This window comes from Podarcis bocagei, assembly GCF_964188305.1.
Source record: "Podarcis bocagei genome assembly, chromosome: 6".
NCBI lineage: Eukaryota > Metazoa > Chordata > Lepidosauria > Squamata > Lacertidae > Podarcis > Podarcis bocagei.
Genome location: NC_138130.1, coordinates 3,948,383 through 3,970,976, shown reverse-complemented (window position 1 = coordinate 3,970,976; position 22,594 = coordinate 3,948,383). Strand labels below are relative to the sequence as shown.

The 22,594-nt window shown below is 41.9% G+C and overlaps 1 long non-coding RNA gene across 1 annotated transcript; it reads right to left on the bottom strand.

Annotated features, from left to right (window-relative positions):
- Nucleotides 1-1,632: 1,632 nt before the first annotated feature.
- On the bottom strand, nt 1,633-5,706 carry LOC308589518. Its single transcript, XR_014009345.1, has 3 exons — nt 5,598-5,706; nt 3,241-5,101; nt 1,633-1,817 (listed from the first exon to the last, which is right to left on the bottom strand). It is a non-coding gene; the product is annotated as an uncharacterized lncRNA (long non-coding RNA).
- Nucleotides 5,707-22,594: the final 16,888 nt, after the last annotated feature.

Below are 22,594 nucleotides of genomic sequence, written 5' to 3'. Positions count from 1 at the left end.
ACAAAGTCCAAGTCAACAAAGGTCCTCTCCAATGTTAATTAAAAGTCTTTTTTAAGTAATAATTTTTATTAAATCTGCAGTTTTACCTCTTAAAGTCAACATTTTACATACTGTTAGATATCCCATGACTTCCCTCCTCTTTCCTTGGTTCATTTTATTTATCTTTCATTCCTGCATATTTTGCTGTAACCATTTCAGTCAGTTCACTTTTACATCACTCAAACAATAATTACACAGTTGACTTTATCTTAATGCTACCAGCATTTTCAGTTGTGTACAGTTATTTTCCATATACTCAATAGATGTTTTCCACTTTTCTTTGAATATATGTTCTCCTTGCTCTCTTATCCTACATGTTAAACCTGCAAGTTCTGCATATTCTACCATCTTACGTTGCCCGTCCTCTTCACTTGGGACCTCCCTCACTTTCCATTTTTGGTCTAACAATTGTTGCATACATAAATAAAATTTGTTGAAACTTAGGGACTTACGTTTGAATTATTCCAAACAAAAATGACTCCAGTTTTTGGGGAAAGTTATTTTAAACATTTTTTAACTCATTTCCCAATATTATTTTCCCTTTTTACATGTCCACTACATACGAAAAAATGTTCCCTTCATTTCTTTACATTTCTAAATAAAACATTCTACCTGAGTAGAGAAAACGTTTCAGATCTACAATGGTGGTATACATAATATTTGTGCTTTTCTTGCAATATTTATTATTAGTTAGATGTGCCAAGATGAACATGCTACCTAAAACCTTGGCTCTAAAACTTGCTTGCTCATCTGGGGTAATATTACTTTTGCGCACCCAAACTCCTATTTTAAGAAGCAAATATTTAGCCTACAGTTAAGCAATGACATTTGTAAAATAATGAGTTTGTAATTTCTAGGTAGTGCTCTATGGCCCTTCTTGTAAAAATATATAATAAAAGCAGTAACTCTCCACCACACACAAAAAGAAAAAGCTGATAGCATCAAAATGTTTAAGAATCAAAGGAACCCACCATTCAATGTTTTTGTGTGATTCTAAAAAAAAAAAATATTGCAGGAAATACTCAAATAATTCATTTTTGATCAGATAACCAATTAAGTCTTTTACCTTCATGTCAATTGCAAGATGTCATTTAAATTTCATGCAGTCAGTATGAACTACAGAGGTCTGAACTACTTTATTGAATGTGTAATAAAATATTACTCCTAGAACTATTTCGGAGATGTATAATCTATAATCAACTCGCATAATACAGCTGCATCCAAATAATGAAGCAATTATTTCAACAGGAGAGGAGTTGCCCTTCTTTGCATTTTCCAGGTCTATAGAATTCCCTTTGAAATGCAAGAATGAAATGATGAGAATTGTGCATGGCATTCAAAGTGCGGCTGCACCATATATTTGTATTAAGACACAATAATGTTGACAACTTTCCTAATGATCCTTCACACAGTATGCTTTTTTCACAGCTGCTGTTCACTGGGTCGATGTTTCATTGAGCTCCATCATAACTCCTAGATTTGTTTGCTTGGATATTACATCTTTTCAAATCTGCATCCATAACTTTTAGACAGGTTAAAATATAAAACTAAAGATTATAATAAATGTTCATAGATAACATATCCAACAAGTACTAAACCATCAAATAAAAATAACGCTGTTTCAACTGGCACTGCTTAGAATTTGAGACTTTATGTGTAATCAAAACCCAAAACAAACAAATCATAGTGAGCGAATGTGGAGACAGCTTGTGGGCCCCAAGCAGGCTTCCAGTGAAATATTTGCTGCCTGCTGGTTGCTTGGATGCTGGGAAAGAATCCTGGATCATGTAGACCAGGGGTGTCAAACTCAAATTCATCGGGGGCCACATCAACAGTTTGGTCACCCTCAAAGGGCCGGTTGTATCTGTAGGACTTTATCAAAGTTATTTTTCCTTAGGCACTGGTGTGTGTTGTCTTGAACCTATACACTATTTAATATACCTATTCCAGTACGATTTTAAATAAGAATAGAAGAAGAAATAATAATGATTTTTTAAAAAGATGATGAGATGGGCTTCCAGGCAGACTGGAGCTCCAACAGGGAAGGAGACAGGAGCCTGTCCCAACAGAGCAGAGCAGAAGCAAATGTTGCCTCCCCCCGCCCTGCCGCCGCACTCAGGAGTCGGAGGATACGGAGCTGCAGTTTGGGCAGCAGCAGTTTCTTCCTTGCAAGGGAGCCCCAGCGGCACCGCGAGCGCAGGTGGCCAGGATGTCCTGCTGGGGCCCCGAGCTGCTGCAGTTGCTCCCGGGCAGGGGGCTATCTGCCAAGTCCTCCAGCCCGGAGAAAGCCGATGTGTTGGCGTGGGGAGGGGGGCGGTGTTTCGTAGCCAGGCTCCCGCAGCCAAATTGCTGGCAGGCTCCCACTTTGCTCCAGCCGCCCAGATGCTGGCGCGGTCCTCTTCGGGGTGGGAGGCGCCCCTGCTTTGCGGTGTGGCACACCGCCCGCCCGCCTCCCTCCACCCCACTCTGCGCAGCTGAACCGGCAGCAGCTTCGCCTCTTCCAGCCCAGCGGGGGCGCGCCGCCTGCGGCAAGACCTGCGCTGGGTCCCCGCTCTCCACTCGCCTCTGGCGTTCCCTTCCCCGCCTGCCGGCCCCGCTACTTATCCACCAGGGTGACCCCCAGCCAGCCCCGCCGCCCGCGCCCCCAGCCATCTCCTCGCCAGCTGCAGCGCCGCAGTGGCCTCTTCTTGCGGCCCGAGCGAGTGAGCGAGCGGCGTCCCAAGCGTGGCTCTCACTCCCTGCCCTCGCTGCCAGCCTCCGCGGCTCCCTCACGCTCCAAAAGTTGCCCCGTGCGCAACCCGCCCCCTCAAGCAGCCGCGCCTGGGAGGCTTCGAGGGGCGGAGGCAGCCGGCTCCGAGCTCGGCTTCGCGGGACCGCCTCCTCCGCAGCGAGCCCCGGACTGGACCGAGCGAGCAGAAAGCCTCTTTGACCGGCCCGCGAGGCAGGCGAAAGTTGTGGGACCGGCCGGTAGGCAGCGCCGACGGGGCGCTTCGGTTGGAGCCCTGTCTGCAAGCAGGCAGGGAAGGCTGTTTGCGTGGGTCACTTTTTAGAAAGGCAGAGAGCCTCCACCGGAGTGCGGACCCTAAAATCTGGGTCGGGACCAGTAAAAAGGATGAGAAGCTCGCTTCCTCGCCCTTGATGCCACGGGCCACATGACGAGGCCTGGCGGGCCGGATTTGGCCCGCGGGCCTTGTGTTTGACACCCATGATGTAGACCTTGGTCTGATTCAGCAAAGCACTTTTGAGCTTAAGGTGGCAAGGTGCATCTGGAACCAGTACAGTCCCTTAGCTTCCAGCCTGAATCAGCATTGTATTGCAGAGTTTATATCATTTTAATTAATAGTACCTTTACCGCTGAAAGTATGGAGAAAAGTCACACATCAATCCTGTTATTAGCCATCATAGGTGCTTAGATTGGGCAGGCTTGATTATGACCTTCTGCACTCTAATTGTATCACTGCAACTATTTCCCTTCTTTTGAATGACTCTGGAGAAGTGTGATGGGCTGGACTTAGGAAACTTGGATTCAACTGGTCACCCAGACATGAAGCTCATTAGGGGTTTTTGGCAGATCAATAATTTGGCCAAACCCAGAGGTGTTGCAAGGAGGAAATAGGATAACCTCACATCAATTGCCCTGAGCTTGCAGGTGGTGCAGGGTATAGATGTGAAAAGTAATATTTTATCTGTTTTTGGCATTTATATGTCATTGCATAAATATCTCCTAATCAACTGTCATCTGAGAAGTTAACAACTTAAAAAAACAAAAATCTTACTACATACAAAGCGAAATCAATCACAGCAGCATAAAATCCAGGGTGAAAAACAGTTCAAAGCCTAAACAGCAATAGAGCCATAGTTGTTTAACAGCATCAGAAAGTATAGCAGGTCTTCACCGGGTTTCAAAAAGTTCATAATGTAGGTTCTGGGCGAGCTTCTCTGGGGAGAGTGTTCCATAAAATGGGTGTCAGAGCTGCAAAGACAAATACTATAAGAACAGTCCACCTAAACCATAAAGCATTGTTAGCACTCCACCTCTTTTTTAATCAGTTTTATTTATTTATTTTAAAATAAACTTTCTTACATTTATATTCCAGGTTGGCATTGGCTACCACCCCAACCTCAGCACTGCCACTGCTTCTCACTGGCACCGAGAAGAAGAAAGTTGGCCCTGGGCAATGGGAAGACCTGCAGGGCCAGCCCAGTGCCCTTGAATAGAGGAATTTGAGTCTCATGAATGCACAGTCATCCACCTGCCCAGCCGCTTTCCTTCCTCCAGGCCCCTGGTCTCTCCTGTCCTCATTACTCTCCCTGTAAGAGCTGAAGCACTGCAGTGTTTCACGTCTCCCTGCACAGGGAAGCTGCTGTTCCCTCTCTGGGCCCGGCTGAATTCCTCCTCAAAGCGGCAGCAGGCATGCCCTTCTAGTCATTCTGCTTGGAGCTTAAATGGTGGCTCACTGCAAGGTGGCTGACACTCCCGAATGCCTCTTTTTTTTAGGCCTGCTTGGAAGGAAGCCTTTTGATCTGCAGTCCAGAAGCTTTGTATCACAGTGTGGTACGTTGGCTTGACAGCCATGGACAGAAAGTCTTTACAGAGGGTGGTGAACACAGCACATGATATCATGGGCTGTCCCCTGATCCCCCTAGATAACATTGCAAGAGATTGTTGCCTTAGGAGAGCGAGGAAAGTTCTCAGGGACGATTCACACCCCGGCCAGCACCTCTTTAATCTTCTACCCTCGGGCAGGAGACAGAGAAATATAATCTGTCGTACCAACAGGCTAAAAAACAATTTCTATCCGTGGGCTGTTAGGCTGCTGAATGGAAAATAATATAGTGCAACTGACTTTCGGGGTTGGTGTGTTGTGTGACAGACACACAGAATGCAATGAGATTGAGTGTTTTGGAGGGGGAGGGAGGCTCAGTTAATTTCATTGTACACAGGTTGTACATTGACAATAAAAGTAGTATTATTTGCACTTTGTCAGTAGAAAACATTAAGCAAGTGAACAGGCAGTACAGCAAGCTTAGTTCTTATAGAAGATGTTAATTTGCATTACTGCTGCTTAGAGCAGTGTTTCCCAACCACTGTTCCACGGCACACTATTGTGCCGCGAGATGTTGCCTGGTGTGCCGCGAGATGTTGCCTGGAGGGAGGCGGGCGAGTCGGGCGGCGAGAGGCGGGGCGGCGGCGGCGAGGAGAGGCCGCCCAGCGCGGGGCTCTCGCCGTCTGCCTGCCTGGCTGCCTGCGAGCTCGGCGGGCAGCGCCTCCGTCCGCAGCGCCCGCCTCGCGGCTCTCATTCCCTGCCCCTGCCAAAGCTCACCCAGCCAAGCCGCGCTCTCCTTCCTGCCTCGCTTTGCTGCCTCCTCCCCCCCCCCACCCCCAAAGCTTGGAGGTTCCCCGGCAAGGGGGAGGGGAAAATATTGAAACTTACACTTTCGTGCGTCCCTCCCGGCGTGAAGCTGCGCGCTGACGTCACGGGGCTGTAATGGTGGTGTGCCTCGAGATTTTTTTCATCAAACAAGTGTGTCTTTGCCCAAAAAAGGTTGGGAAACACTGGCTTAGAGGGAGCAGGGAGACACATCAACATCCAACTAAGGTAAAGGTAAAGGGACCCCTGACCATTAGGTCCAGTCGCGGACGACTCTGGGGTTGCGGTGCTCATCTCGCTTTATGGGCCGAGGGAGCCGGCATGGGTCATGTGGCCAGCATGACTAAGCCGCTTCTGGCGAACCAGAGCAGCGCACGGAAACGACGTTTATCATCCTGCCAGAGCAGTACCTATTTATCTACTTGCACTTTCATATGCTTTTGAACTGCTAGGTTGGCAGGAGCTGGGACCGAGCAACGGGAGCTCACCCTGTTGTGGGGATTCGAACCGCCAACCTTCTGATCGGCCAGTCCTAGGATCTGTGGTTTAACCCATAGTGCCACCCACATCCCTTAATATCCAACTACTGGTAATTAATTTAAACCACTTGCTGAAACTGCTCTGTTGCTGACTCTTTGTGCTAGCTTCTGTGGATGATTTTGCCTCTCTAAAGTGAGCAGCTTTACCCTCAAAGCAGAGATTCTTTTGGTTTTGGTTTCTTGCTTTGCTCTTCATTTCCCCTCATAATCTTTTTGGAGGTTGGAGGAATAAAGGTTTGCCCGCTCTGTTTGAAACAGGCTCTCTTGGTAGGCTGTCCTGCCCTGCTACCCTGAGGAGATACAGTCTAAGAGTTAATAACTGGGTCTTCTGTGTTGTAATCAGAGCAGATCCTTTAAAAAATCCACCATTTATTGATGCTACTGCATCAAATTTGTGTGAGATATAATTACTGGTTATGTGTTGTTTGCCATTCTTGAACCCCAACCTGTACTTCCCAGCTCCACCATCAAAATAAAAAAAGAAGAAAAAGCAGCCTTTCTAGAAACTTCACAAGTCCATTTCAAAGTGTTTTCCCTATTCATCAATTTTGGCAGTGAGGATTTGGCAGATGCCAGTACATACCCTATGAACCTGCATTTTGTTCAGTCAAGCCACCTGGCCCCACACTGTCCAGTCTGTGAATTACGGCCACTCCTCAGTTCCGCTTTTAAACTTGTTCACAATCTGAAGTTAGGGGTGAGCAGTGAAGTGGCCAAGCTTGCTGATTAGGACACCAGATTGCTCAGGGCAGTTAGAACTAAAAAAGAACGTGATGAACTCTCAGGGATCTCTCCAAACTGGGTGAATGAGCATTGAAATGGGAAATCTGGTTCAATGTATTCTAGTGTAAAGTAATGCACATTGGGACAAAATACACACATCTACACTCATGGGCTCTGAACTGGTGATGAGTGACCAGGAACAAAAGTTGGGGGCTGTAGTGGATAGCACAATTAAGATGGCAGCTGTGAAAAGGGATAATTCTGTGTTAGCAATAATGAGAAAAGGGGTTGAAAATAAAGCTTACGCAAGGCTATGTTTCACCAACACTTGAAATACTGCATACAGTCCTGGGGGCCACAACTCTTCAAGGATATTGTACTGCTGGCAGATGTCTAGAAAGGGGCGTAAAAAGCTAACTCTGTCGTCCTTACTCTTTAATCTTACGTTCCCAGAGGCCTGGGGGGCAGAGGCCAAGACATGCCATATGCAGCTGCCTTTTGCCGAGGTAAACCGACAAGTCCCTGAAAGGGAGCCAGCAGGCTTGGTAGGTTGGAATTGGCTCCACTTTGAATTCCTCTGATTCCATCCAGAACAAACAGTGTCTTAAAACTGATTTGCTTTGTTGTGATGCTCATTACTATACAGTCCTTGTTTACTTTTCATATTTGCGCCCATTACAAAAGCATGCATTACAACCAGTTACAGGAAAACTCAGTAGCACATTGCTGTGATTCACAGCTGCAATATTGTTTTCAGTTTTATTGCTTATATTGTTTGTGTGTACATATGTATATTTCATTCTTACAAGGCAGTAATTTAAACATAAAACTGTGTTTTATTTATGTATTTACTCAAAACTCTGGAAAAAATAAAGTTAAAAAGTAAAATAAAGTAAAAAAGGGGCAGGTGAAAGCGAGAGTGAAGTTGTAAATCTTGCTTTATGTTTGGGTTGTATTCAGCTTAATTTGCCAGGAAGCTGCACCCTGCGTTTGTTAAATGTTTGCTTTTACATTTTCTAACAGATGGAACATGGGCATTATCAATGTTTCTACTAAACAGCAAATGGCACTGCAACGTAAACACAATATTGCAAGAGGTTGGTCTTACATTAGCATCTTTACAATCTGGCGGATAGTTTGCACATTTAAAGGCATCTTATTTTTAGACCAACTGCTCCTGCATTTCCACATATTGATAGGGGACATTACTGACGCTTCTGTACCAGAACTTGCTTTTCAAACCATGCCTAATGTCTATTCCAAACTGAAACAGGAGACCCATTCTTTTCTTTAAAAAATAAAATAAAATTTATTTTATTTTATTAATAAAATAACTCCAAGATTAAAGAGCATAACGAAATATTGCTATAGCAGGTTGAAAGCAGCATAGGGTTGGGCATTCTCATTGACCTTATTTATTTATTTATTTATTTAGGTCTGTCTTTGACCATTATTCTCCTATGTCTTTGGTCTCAAGGCATCCACAACTCTGGTATGAAAATAATATATACTCAGTAGCGACAAACATTAAATATGCTTTTAAATCAACCTTATTTCTATCCCACTTCCAAACCATCTCCATCTCACATGATTTTCTCTGATACATCTTAGCCCATTTTGCACAGGCTTCAAAAGTTTTACCTTCCAGTACAGAATATTCCGCCTGGGCAACAACAGCAAGGGAGAAGCAATGCCTCTTCTTCCCTTTCAGCTCATAAACTCTAAACTCGCGCAGCTGACCTTTTCTGGTAACCGCCCAGTTGTCCTATTGCAATGTATTTAATCTGTGGCTTCCTTTGAAGATGGTTCACAAACTACAGTTAGTGCAGAGTGTGGCTGCTAGATTGTTAAGTGAAATTAGAAGGTATGAACATAGAACGCAGGCTCTGACCCAACTACCACCTGCTGCAAATTTGTTTCCTAGCCCAATTCAAAGTACAGTCATACCTGTTGAACGTTTTGGCTCCCGAACGCTGCAAACCCAGAAGTGAGTGTTCTGGTTTGTGAATGTCCTTTGGAACATGAATGTCCGATGTGGGTTCTGCCACTTGCGATTGGCTGCAGGCTATTGGTGGTTCAGTTTGGAAGCTGCCAAGCAGGAAACAAATTAACTTCTAGTAGTTGCATGCACGTGTATTGTCCTAATGGATCACAACAGATACCAGTCTATTTAGCATATTTACATAATAGTCTAGAGGCGTTGAGTGTGAAAAAAATCAATATGAAAGGGGGATGGGCAACATATCAGAACCTAATAACAAAAACAGAAGGTAAATGGAGGCTGAAGTCGTTTGAGGTAGTTAAGGAATATGTTAATGATTGGCTGCATTATTTTCAAATCAATGAAATGTTTAAAAAAGATCTAAGATTAAGAGGCTTTGAGGACAAAGAGTCGAAATTTCAGAAAGAAATAATAAATAGTGATTTTAAAGTTTTGGCTAAAATGTATAAGATATTATTAGAATGGCATACAAAGGATGAAGAGGTAAAATCGGTTATGATTGGCTGGGCCAAAGATTTTGGATATAATATACAAATGGAGGATTGGGAGAAATTATGGAAAGAAGGTTTAAGATTCACTGCATGTACAACAATAAAAGAAAATGTGATGAAAATGATGTATCGATGGTATGTAACACCAGTGAAGTTAGCAAGGATGTATAAAGGATGTAACAAATGTTGGAAATGTAAAGAAAAAGAGGGTACATTCTATCATATGTGGTGGGAGTGTAAGAAAGTAAAAAGCTTTTGGGAAATGATATATAATGAATTGAAGAAAATGTTTAAGTACACTTTTGTTAAGAAGCCAGAAGCATTCTTACTTGGTATTACAGGGAATGAGATAAATAAGAAAGAAAGGAAGCTATTTTTATATGCAGTGACTGCTCAGAAATGGAAGCAAGAGGAGCTACCTACACTAGACGAATGGAGAATGAAGATGACGGACTGTGCAGAACTTGATAGACTGACGGGAAGGATCCGAAACCGACGAGATCAGAGATTTATAGAAGATTGGGAAAAGTTTACAGAGTATATGCATAAATTAAGTGATAATCAAATAACGCTTGTAAGCTTTAATGAAGCTCTGTAAGAAGAAATGTCAATGTGAGTAAAATAAGACTTAACCTATAAAAATAATGGAAGTAAGGTTTTAGAAATGTGTAAGAAATTAAGAAGGGAAGGAGTATCAGTCAAGTTGAGGGAAGTCAAAAAGAGAATGGATATAAAAAAGATGTATGAATTGTATAAATTTTGTATTGGAAAAATTGAATAAAAATAAATTATAAAAAAAAAGTCTCACAATAGTGGGAAAACTTCCAAGTTCAGGAGAATTCAAACACTTGCTCCCTATCATAATAAAGACATTTACCAACATGGCTGCCTTTCCTTTCAGCATCTCATGAAGTAGCCGACTGTGTACCCTCTGCCTCAGGCCTCAAGCCCACTCACTCACCCACCTAAAAACACACCCAAAGAGATAGTGCTCTGTGCAATCGCCTGTGAATCTTGAAAGGCAGCATCTCTTTTTAGAACTTTAAGCCAACTGCCTGAGCCCAGTAGCTTAGTCCTGTTCCAGTCAGGAAAGTCATCTTGATAGGAGACTCAACACTAAGCTGTGGAGAGAGTGGGGAAGCCATGTAAAAGAAACAACTGGTTGCTAATTCATGGCAGACACAGGCCTGTCACAAGTGTTCCTCCATGCTGTAGTTTTGCAAAGAAACTTATAGTTGTAAAGTTCAGGGAGAAAGTTCTGCTCCCAAAGAGTCCAGTTTGGGCAGCCATCCCATAACTACTTAACTTGAGAGTAAGCCCATTAAACTCAGTGGAACTTTCTTCTGAGCAGCCATGTATGGAACGGCAGTGTAAAATTGGCTATTATTAAATGGAAGCAATTTATCTCTTTTGTCTTATTATGCAAATAACCTTCCAAAATCAAGCTTAACATGCAATTTTTATCCAAGAATATTTTTGTGTGAAGCTATTCTGAAAAGATTTGTATCTTTATAATTAGGAAGGGCAAATATATTAAGAAGGATAAAAGGATAATTTTCTAATCTCCTGTTATGCAAATTAGTTTATAATTTTTATCATTTACTTCAGAACTGGAAGAACAATGGAGCTTTTGTTCACATGCAAGGGAGTCTCCGTTGTCTGCTTGACATGCTGCAACTGAAAATTATCTCAAGGCAAGTATTATTAATGGCATGAAGAGACTGTAAATACATATCAATTAGCTACATGCACACATATTAAACTAGTAAAAGAAAAGTTCATATTTTACACACTAACTTTAGCTCTTAACCTCTTAGCCCTTCAGTTTCCAATAATGCAATTTCTACCCTTCTGTGTTCCATATTACAGAACTCTGTACTTATCTGTAAAGGTAAAGGTACCCCTGACCGTTAGGTCCAGTCGCGGACCACTCTGGGGTTGCACGCTCATCTTGCTCTATAGGCCAAGGGAACCGGCGTTTGTCTGCAGACAGCTTCCAAGTCATGTGGCCAGCATAACTAAGCCGCTTCTGGCGAACCAGAGCAGAGCACGGAAACGCTGTTTACTTATCTTAGACGAAGCTTATTTCATTAGGGGTTTTCCCCTCAACATGTATTTCAAAATGTTAAGAATAAACCTCAACAATAATTGATATAACATGTTCTACATGTATTGAGTATTGAAGTAAATTATTAGAAATCAAAAGAACAATATTGTTGGTCCGATCACAAAACATCCCCAGAGTGGATTATTATTATTATTTTCTTGTTTTCTCAAAATTAGCCAATATGAAGGAGGAGTTAAGCAAGAAAGGAACATAAAGGAGGTTTTCCCCTGCCGGATATACTATGAGGCATCCTGTCTTTGTTGGTTGAAGGAATGGATGACATCAGAGAATTCACATATTCTAGACTTAGAAGGTCATTACTATTTTTGGTTGGCACGCTTATTTATGGTATGAAAAGGTGAAAGTTCATAAAGGACTTACAAATCATATAATTAGGGGGGAAATGTACAATGTATGGGATAAATACAAGAATTTATTAGAGGTAAAAACACCACTTTAGCTCTCACCATTGGAAGCTATAGCGGTAAAGAAAAAGAATATGATAGAAGGGTGGGTATTATTGGAATGGGAGACAAAGGATGAGCAAGGATCCTCAATGATACATTGGGCAATAGCTATTGGTCATAATATAGACATGGAAGCATGGGAACAATTGTGGAATATGGATATAAAATTTACAGCATGTTAGGGTCTAAGAGAAAATGATATGAAAATGTTATATCGATGGTATCTAACACCGAGTAAATTGAAAAAATGTATAAATCTAAATCAAATAAGTGTTGGAAATGTAAAGAGAAAGAAGGTTCTTTTTATCATATGTGGTGGCCTTGTAGGAAGGTTGTAGCTTACTGGGAAATGATATATAATGAATTGAAAAGGATGTTTATAATAACGCTTGTAAAAAAAAACAAAACAGAAGCTTTTCTTTTGGGAATTATAGGGACAGAACTACCTAAACTGTATAGAATCTTATTCATGTATGCTACTACAGCAGCAAGAATGTTACTCACCCCAAAATGGAAAGAAGTCCCAGCAAAGGTAGAATGGATACAAAAACTTATGGAATATGTAGAAATGGCGAAACTTACTGGAAGAATAAGAAATCAAGATAGCAATTTTTTTTATAAAAGAATGGAAATGGTTTATTGAATATTTACAGATAAACCGTAAACAGATAAGAACATTGGCAGGAGTATTGTAATAACTTGCAGTTTTATAAGAGTATATATTTAAAGTCAATGAATAAATGAGCAAATTAAGTTAATTTGGATATACGGAAGTTATTAAAAATAAATTTAAGGAATCGCAGAAAGAGGGGGAAGGAAGTCAAGTTTTGAAATGTTAAAATGATTGTCAAATCAGTGAAATATATAAACCTGAAAAACATAATTAAATTTCTTTTTTAAAAAAGTAAGTGCTCATTCTTCTTCAAGAAGGTCTTCTCAGTAACTGATAGTAAACAATGCCATGTTATGAGGGGTGGGCCATTTTCACTTATTTCCAGGGTGCACCTATCTGTATATGTATGTGCATTTCTGTTGGGTGAGTGATTTCAGCAGGATACAGCTGACAACAGACATGACTGATAAACATGGCTTGCTTTAAGCTGGGCCCTTTTAGATGGAGAGACTCCTCTCACGGAAGGTGGAGCTAGCTTCTGAGCTAGAGCTCAGCTCCTCTTCAAGGCTCAGACTGAGGATGGCTAGCTATCATTGAGTCAGCATCTGAACTCTGCTTTTGTGGAGTCTCCAATCTGAGAGCTGTATGGAACTGTCCAGGGTGCTGCTGAAGCCTCACTTCGCATCTGCATTGCAGAGTCGCTTGCTTAAAGCAGAACAGGTGCTCACCAGTCACACCTGCTGCCAGTTACCTGGTGATGGGACTTTGGTACCACTCTGGTGGGAAGGTAAACAGCGTTTCTGTGCGCTGCTCTGGTTTGGCAGAAGGGGCTTAGTCGTGCTGGCCACATGACCCGGAAGCTGTACGCTGGCTCCCTCGGCCAATAAAGCGAGATGAGCACTGCAACCCCAGAGTCGTTCGTGACTAGACCTAACGGTCAGGGGTCCCTTTACCTTTACCTTATGCCACTACTGTCTCTGGGCACTTGGGCTGTGTCTTCTTTGTGTGATTCCGCCCATGGATGGTTAAGTCCAGTCAAAGGCAACTATGGGGTGTGCCGCTCATCGCGCTTCCGGCCAAGGGAGCTGGTATTTGTCCACAGACAGCTTTCTGGGTCATGTGGCCAGCAAGACTAAACTGCTTCTGACATTTACCTTTCTGCCACAGTGGTATGTATTTATCTACTCATGCTGGTATGCTTTTGAACTGCTAGGTTGGCAGGAGCTGGGACAGAGCAATATACCATGAATTAGACATTGTATGTAGTAAAGGTTGAATCCATCCCAAGGTTATCTGTAATATAAAAAATGTTATATAACATTTGTAATGTAACAATTGTTATTTGTAATATAGTGTATAGAAAGCTTTTCAAAACATGTCAAGTGGCTATTAAAACATTCTTTCCCCCTCCACCCACACCCACACAGTTTGATATCAAAAAAGTAACTTACAATTATATGTGCTATTCATATGCTCTTTGTGTTGCTGTAGTGGCATTAACAGTTAACAGCCTGAATAATGTTTCAAGACATTAGAGATATTGCAGAATTCCTACAGTCCCTATCATCCCTATCATCCCCTCTTGCACTTTATTTTCTCTTCTTTCAATGACAGAAATTAACCCCCACATCTTATTCACTTGAGTGTTTCTGGGTGGTTGTTTTAAATTCCCAAATGCATTATAAATGAGTGTCACACCACAAATGTGTATACAGTACTGAGTGATTAACCATAAGCTGTGAGACATCTGAAATAAATTCTTGAACAAGTGAAGCTGTGCAATGAGTGTACAATGGTCAGGATGAAGGCACAGTCTTGAAAGAAAAATTGCAGGAGAGAATCAGAGACAAACTGCTGCGGAAACTGTTTATCATTGTTCCTTAAGTTGCTCTTATGTGTGGCAAAAATCTGAGAAAGAAAGTTTTGTCTCATCTCTCCACAGAATTTGAGAGGAAAATTGTTCTTTCTCAAAAATATTATTGCCATGTGGGGTCAGAGCAGGGCTCCATCTTTCCCAATATCCCAACACTGCTCAGTTAGATGTTTCTGTGGTGCCCACAAGAGCAGCAAGCCTTCCTTATTGCTTACCTTCCAGGAACAAGTGTTTTCTCTTCCCAGAAGTGAAATCTGAACTGATACTTAGGTGAAACTTTAATTTAACCACATTAATAAACCAGAGGACAGAACTTTAGGTCCTAAGCAACCAACACAGCTTAACTGAATGGCTGGAGTACTTTTTGGCCCAAAGGCATTTAAATATTTAGGACTATATAGAGTACATATTCCTATAACACTGGGTAAAGTATATAATTTATATTATAAGCCTTTAGTGAAATCCACTCAAAAAATATAAAGAGGTATGGAAAGAATAATGTATGCTGGGCAGAAATAGAATGGCAGAAATGAAACTTATTCCAATATTCCTTTATTTGTTTCCCTTCCCCAACTCCCAATATTAAGGCTAAAAATATTCAATTTTTTTCAGAGTGAAAGATCTAGAATTACCATGCATTTTCTTTTCTTTTTTTAAGTAAATGAATAGGGAGTCTCTAATCTGGCTATATATGATGATGCACTCCATCTTCAGCAACTGTGCCACTTGATTTTCAAAGAAGAGTAGCCATGGATAAAAATAGAATAAACAAAAACTATGGCAAAGAATCTTTATGTGTATTGTCATTCCACCCATTGTACCTCAGCAGTTTGGAATAAAATTAAAAAAAAAACCAATTATCAGGTGCACTTTTCAGGTCTGGAAAAATTGGCAAAGCCTCACTTCTCCAGGAATTTCTCCAATAATGCCACCTGATTATCACCCTAGATTCAAGTATGATATACCCAAAGGTAAATTACTAAAATGGGAAGAAAATGATATTTTAGACCTAAATATATATTCTTTACCACAGAGCTGATATTAGACAATTTGAATACACCAGTTAGAATCATGTATTCTTAAGGATGATGGCATTGCTATTTTCTGGCTTTGAAAGAATGGTAGAAGCAATCATTGTTTCTGAATGGGGGCTAATATAAAAATAAATACACAATTAATATTTTCTTTAACAAGCACTATGACTAGTTTAAAGATAGCATGGAAAACCAATGTGGAGCAGTCTATAGACTATTATGACTGGAAAGCTATTTGGTTAACCATGCAATCAGTTTTTGCATATAAAAAACACCTTGAAATTTTGGGATACATATACAGTATGGTATACAACTCCCATACAATTGTAGATGGGGTTTCCATAACTTGTTTGCACAACTGAATGGGGCATCTGCTACCACCTATGGTGGACCTATCTGATGAGTGTGACTTTTGGGGGGAAAGTACAACAGGAATTTACTTTGAATTTGAAAGAACTCATTAAGTTTGCATTTTAGTGAATGTTATTCTCTTAGGTGAGAGGCCAGGTTTAGATATCAAAACATAAGAATTGCTTATGTTTCTTATTATAGCAGCTAGACTCTCTATTGCATAAAATGAAAATCCCTAGAAGAACTAAACATAGCATTTATAGAAACATTTAAAAGGCTGCAGTGGCTGTAAAAAATAACACAGGTTATCTGATGAGAGACACCGATAGACAAAGTGTGTTTTATGTAGCATGCCATGCCTTTATTTCATATGCAAATCAGAAATATATGCAATATCCACCATCCTCAGCAGTTCTGAAAATATGGAGACTGTAACTATAAAGCAATGTTTTGAAAAGAAGCTATTTTCTGTGATACATCTACGTAATTTACTTAATTTTCAACTTGATTTTACATGGTTTTTACCACATCAGAAGGAGGAAGAGGAGAAGGAGGAGATATTTTACAAAGATTTTACAAATTTTACAAAGAATATTCATTTAAAAATAATATATTACTTGCAGAGCCCAGGAACTACTAAATAATTGGTGGGTTATTATATTGGTTTTATTTTCCCTCCATTTTTGTTGTAGTAGTGCAGATTAATACACTTTAAACATACCTAAAAGATAAAGAGATGCATTTGGTTCTATGAAATCAAATTCTTCACGACAGCTTGGATCTGAAATTCATGGTTATCCTTCCACTGGGCCATTTGATACAGGAGGCTAGCCTCTCCCAGCTTATTTCATGTAGCCCTGTCAGCTCCATGTTTTCCTCATCAGCCCCAGTAGAACATGCTTCTGCTATAACCCTTTAACCCGTCTCTTTTCTTTCAAAGCAACAGGTAGTGGAAGGGTATTCTTCATCCTTGGAGTGGCCAAAATACTACATTAAACCCTTTGGTGGCTGCTAGATATGTTCAGTTTCTGTTTCAGTTTCTGTTAATTGGTTCTCGTGGGAAACTTGCAGATTCTAGCTTCACCAATTAACTCCAGCTGGTGTCAATTTACTCTTGGCAGAAAGCCCAGGTCTGCTTGACCTAGAAACTACTCACTCTGATTGGTTAACGAGCAGCACTCAACTCTGTTATCTAGGGATTGCTAGCACAGTTTGGTGTGAGGTGTGTTAGGAGTTAGAAGTGCTGTGTATGGTTATGAGAGAGAGAGAGAAAGAAAGAGAGGGTTTATTTGCTTTTATTTGTATGCAGAAACTCTGCTGGTTTTATTTTTCCTTTTAATAAATCCTGTAAATAGTTATTCTGAGTCTAGCTGACTAGTCATTACTGCCGCAACTAGCTTCTTCGCTGTGCAGGAAAACTCTGCTACGTTTGGGCTAAAGCCAGTAGGGCTATGCCTGACACTTCAAAGTTCCATGAGGTTATGGGCATTGTGCTGCCAGCCTGAGTTGTGGTGGTGTCAGCATCAACGGCGTTGGTTCCAGTAGTTCCAGAAGTTGTTCTCTGGCTGGTTCCTGACCGTGGTGAGCTGGTGACGCAGCGGACAGAAGGACAACAGCTGCAGCGTGTGAGTGCTGGGTGCTGTGGTTCCTGTTTTCTCTCTCGGTGGTCGTGAGTAGCTGGTTCCGGGTTCCAGGGACATCGCTCTCAAGATGGCCTCACAACCAGTTCAGATGGCTTTTGAGTGTCTGAATGACTCCAATTACTTGCTGTGGTCGGAACGCATGCAGGCAGTGCTGCAGAGGGATCGTCTCTGGCAAGTGGTGAGTAAGTTTCCTACGAAGCCTGATGATGAAGACCTCGATAAAGACCAAAGAGCAAGGGCCACAATTGTCTTGGGGCTGGAAGATTCCCAGTTGCCGTATGTGAGGGGAATCAAGACAGCTAGAGGTGTGTGGCAAGCACTTAAAGAACTCCATGTGCGTGAGACAGCGGTTTCCAAGCTGTTCATTCGCAAGGCATTGTACAAGGCAATGTTACAGCCTGGGGTTACAATGCAGGAACACCTACACAGTTTACAGTTAAAGTTTGCTGCGCTACAGGAAAGAGACTGTGCGTTAGACCAGCAGGAGAAGGTGGCTATTATTTTGAGTTCTCTCCCGGAAAGCTGGGATAATTTAGTTTTGTCTCTAGAAGGCATGCAGGAGCATGATTTATCAGTCAGTTACGTTATTGGGCGTTTGACTGAAGAATGGCAGAAGAGGCAAGAAAGGTCGTTGGCTGCAGAGGCTTCTACAGGTGGACGGTTTGGAAGGAGTTCTCATGTCGTGCCAGAGGTGAAGCAAAAGCAGCGTACCGGTGAGGAGTCAGCGTTTGCTGTTAGGCGTTGTTTCCGATGTGGGTCTTCAGCGCATCTAAAACGACAATGTCCGGAGTTGGTCAAGTCTCAGTTGCCGGTGCAGGAGCAGAGACGAGATCAGCAGCAGCAGCGGAAAAAGAAATTCTTCAAACGAAAACAGTCGGCTCAGCTGGTGACCGGCGAGGTCAAGAGTGCTGATGAGAAACAAGCAGTCTGGGTGGTCGATTCGGGAGCGTCTCGCCACATCGTGAATTCAGATGAATTGTTTGTTTCCAAGAACTCAGCACAGCGCAGCCAGGTGGCTCTAGCAGACGGAAGTACTTCCGAAGTGATTTCGGGGGGTGCAGTTTTTGTTCCTTGTCTGCGTGAATGCCTGCAAAATGTACTTTGTGTGCCGTCATTAAGGAGCAATCTGATGTCTGTAGATTGTTTGCTAAAAGCTGGGTTTAAAGTGTATTTTGAAGGAGACAGTTGCATTATTAAGAAGGCTGGTGAGATTTTAGGCACTGCTAAGTCAGAGGGAGGCTTGTTTTGGCTTAAAGCAGGATCTCAAGTTGCAGCAGTAGTCAGTAAATCTCAGCCTGCAGTGAATAACAAAGCTATACATGACAACTGTGTGCACTTATTGCATAGGAAAATGGGGCATGCTTGCTGGAAAAGTGTACTAAAAATGTCTGAATTGGCTGATGGGGGTAATTTAAAGAGTTGTAACAAGTACCTTGATTGTAATGTGTGTAAAAAGGTTAAAACCCACAGAGTCTCTTACCCCAGAAGTGACAGAGTTAGTGAGTCACCGCTACAGCTGGTTCACATGGACGTAATTGGTCCATTTGCTGTAAGCAGGGGTGGATCGCGTTTTTCACTAACAATTGTGGATGACGCCACGCGTTATTCTTGGGTTTTTCCCATGAAGAGTAAGGGTGACGTGTTCACTAAGTTTAAAGGCTGGGTGGCATCTGTGGAAAGATTTCTGTCTGTTAAACTCAAAAGGATACAGACGGACAGAGGTGGCGAATTTATGTCAAATGCCTTTAAAGATTGGTTGCAAAAGCGTGGCATTGGGCATAGAAAAACAAACGTTTTTTCCCCAGAGGAGAATGGCGTTGCAGAGCGGAAAAACAGATCTTTACAAGATATGATGTTTGCCATGCTTGATGATGCTGATTTGCCCATGTCTTATTGGGGGGAGAGCATGCTCACCGCGTGTTATCTCCAAAATAGGCTCTTCCACCAAACAATAGGTACAACCCCGTATTTTAAATTGTTTCAGAAAAAACCCAAAATTGACCATTTGCATGTGTTTGGATCAAAAGCCTGGGTATTAATTCCGAAACAAATGAGAAAGAAGGGAGATCCTAAGACCAAACAGTTAGTGTTTGTAGGTTACCAGGAGCTGGGAAAAGGTTTCCGTTTTGCTGAAGGGACAAATGGCATTGTGATCTCCAGGAATGCCAGTTTTTGTGAACATAGTGGCTGGGAGAGACTACATGCCAATACTGAGGTTTGGTTTGAACCTTCCCAGGAGCTTCATGACTCTGAAGGTAGACACAGAGAGTCAGAGTCTGAGGGGGAGGAAAGTTCAGATAAGAGCTCTCAGGAAAGTGAAGTTAGCCAAAGACCAGTTGCTAAGCAACAAAAGAGAGGTCGTAGTTCTGAGAAGGAAAGTGGGTCAGAAGAAAAATTTTCTCCCAGAAGATCTAAAAGACAAAACAAAGGAGTGCCTCCGGTGCGGTTTTCTCCTGATACTGCAAATGTGTTTAGTGTAAGTGCAGAGCCCAAGAGTTTTCAGGAGGTGTTAAAGTTACCAAAAGAGGAGGCAGAGCTCTGGAAACAGGCAATGGAGGAAGAGATGTCCTCTCTGAATGAGCACAAGGTTTTTACACCAGTGGCAGCGCCTGAGGGGGCAAAGATTGTAGGCTGCAGGTGGGTGTACAAAAGACTTAGGCCCGGTTAGGACATATCTAGGGTTGGAAGTGTGCTGGGCCCAAGATGGCAGCTGCCTAATTAGTCAGCAGAACAAAGTTAAACAACTACTGACTACATACAGGATGCAGGATTGCAAAGGGGCAGCGGTGCCTATGGATCCAGGTTTCATAAAAACACTTCATATAGATGAGAGTCCTGAATTTGAACATCCTGATGTATATCACTCTGTAATTGGAAGTTTATTGTATATAGCACAGTGGTCCAGACCTGATATTAGCTATGCAGTAGGCATATTAAGTAGATTGGTCTCAAAACCCACACTAAATGCCTGGAAAGGGGTAAAACAAGTTCTGAGGTACCTCAAACAGACAATTGGCTATATGTTACAATTAAATTCTTCAGAGGATGAAATGTTGAGTTGCTACTGTGATAGTGACTGGGGAAATTTGCCAGATAGAAAATCTGTCACAGGACTAGTCATAAGGGTCGGTGGAGCTTTAATCAGCTGGCGGTCTCGCAAGCAAGACGTTGTAAGTGTGTCATCAACGGAATCAGAGTACGCCGCATTGAGTGAATTGTGCAACGAGGTGATTTATTTCAAGCATTTGTTGGCAGATTTAAATGTAAATTGTGGAGAACCAGTACAAGTTTACATTGATAATCAAGCTTGTATAACATTAAGTAAAACAGAGGGTTTCAAATCGCGTTCCAAACATATCTCTGTAAAATACCAAAATGTACGTTGCTGTGTACAAGACAATGTAATCACCTGTACTTATGTGTCAAGTGAAGAAAATGTAGCAGATGTGTTAACTAAACCATTGGCAAAGATAAAGAACAAGCGAATGTGCAAGGGTTTAGGTTTGCTGGAAAAATGATCTCCTACATAGGTGTATTTGGTGTTAATTGTTCAGCAGAATCTGTGAGGGGGTGTTCAGTTTCTGTTTCAGTTTCTGTTAATTGGTTCTCGTGGGAAACTTGCAGATTCTAGCTTCACCAATTAACTCCAGCTGGTGTCAATTTACTCTTGGCAGAAAGCCCAGGTCTGCTTGACCTAGAAACTACTCACTCTGATTGGTTAACGAGCAGCACTCAACTCTGTTATCTAGGGATTGCTAGCACAGTTTGGTGTGAGGTGTGTTAGGAGTTAGAAGTGCTGTGTATGGTTATGAGAGAGAGAGAGAAAGAAAGAGAGGGTTTATTTGCTTTTATTTGTATGCAGAAACTCTGCTGGTTTTATTTTTCCTTTTAATAAATCCTGTAAATAGTTATTCTGAGTCTAGCTGACTAGTCATTACTGCCGCAACTAGCTTCTTCGCTGTGCAGGAAAACTCTGCTACGTTTGGGCTAAAGCCAGTAGAGCTATGCCTGACACTTCAAAGTTCCATGAAGATAGTCGTCTAGGGCACCTGAATCTGAAAACGGACGATAGCTTGCAGGTGGTGTGGCAGCACGTTCATGGCCTCCTGTGACGCACACGCTTTTCCATCCTCAAATCAGGCAGGATTGGTGGTTCTTCAAACACAGGTTTGACAGATGATTGTGTTACAAAGGAAACGGCAACATATGGCCTCTATCACACCACCACCAATGCTTTAAAATTATTGGCTGGTATCCAAATAACTAATTTAGATATGCCAAAAGACTTCTGCATGCCCAATGGGAGTTTTGCTTTTTTAACTTTGGAAGACCCAACCTGTGCATCATATCACAGCTTACTTATGAAAGTATTTTCCATTTTTATGAAGTGTTTTTTTATGTGACTGGGTGTGTGTGCTTATTTTGAGAAATATAATCCTGATGCTAATGTGGCTATGTATGTCACTTCAGTTATACTGGACCATATTGGCACTCCAGCCTTGGAAATGATGGAAATACGTAACCAAACCCTGTGCTTCTTGTGCACAGACATTTAAGAGGGCACTCATTTGCCTCTAATTAATTGGTCCGCAGGTTTTGTGGTTTTTTAAAGCATGCAGCATACCAGAAAAAGGAATTCCTCCTCTCTCACATAAAGGAAATTGCTTTTCTAACGTTATGCTAGCTGTGACACATGCATACAGAATCTAAAACATTTTTCTCTTTTGGAACCCTCCCCCCATATACTGTACATACATGATTGGTCAATCAATTACCAGTAACTTATACATTTAATTAGTTAAGATTTCTTTAATCAGATGTTGTTGGCATCTGCCTGTCTTGGGAGACTATGGAGGGGTGGGCTTTCAAGGGTAAAGTCAAACCCCTGGAGAGTTACAGCGTCTGCTGAGGCTGCAGAAAGCTATATGGGAGAGGCATGTTTTATTGCAAGTGGGACAGATGAAGGCATTCAGTTTTGCTGCTCCAGGGGCACCAGGGCATTTTTTCTCTCCGAGTCCCTTCCAGCCATCAGATGTCAAGTGTTAAAGTGTCCAGTTTTTTCCTTTATTCCCCCCACCCCACAAAGAGATTGCTTCGTAATACTGTATCACTGTACAACCGTCACTGCCTAGACCATCTATTCAAATTACAGATTTCTCTATAGATTTAGCAATGATCACAATCACATAAAAAGCACAGGCAGGCTTGAAAGTGATGTAAACCTCCTGTGAGAATGCTCCAAGAATTAGAAACACATTTGGATCAATTGCAGACCAAGGTGCCCAAAGAATAAGCACACAGAAGTGAGTTCTCTCATACAGATGTCCAAACCGTAGCACA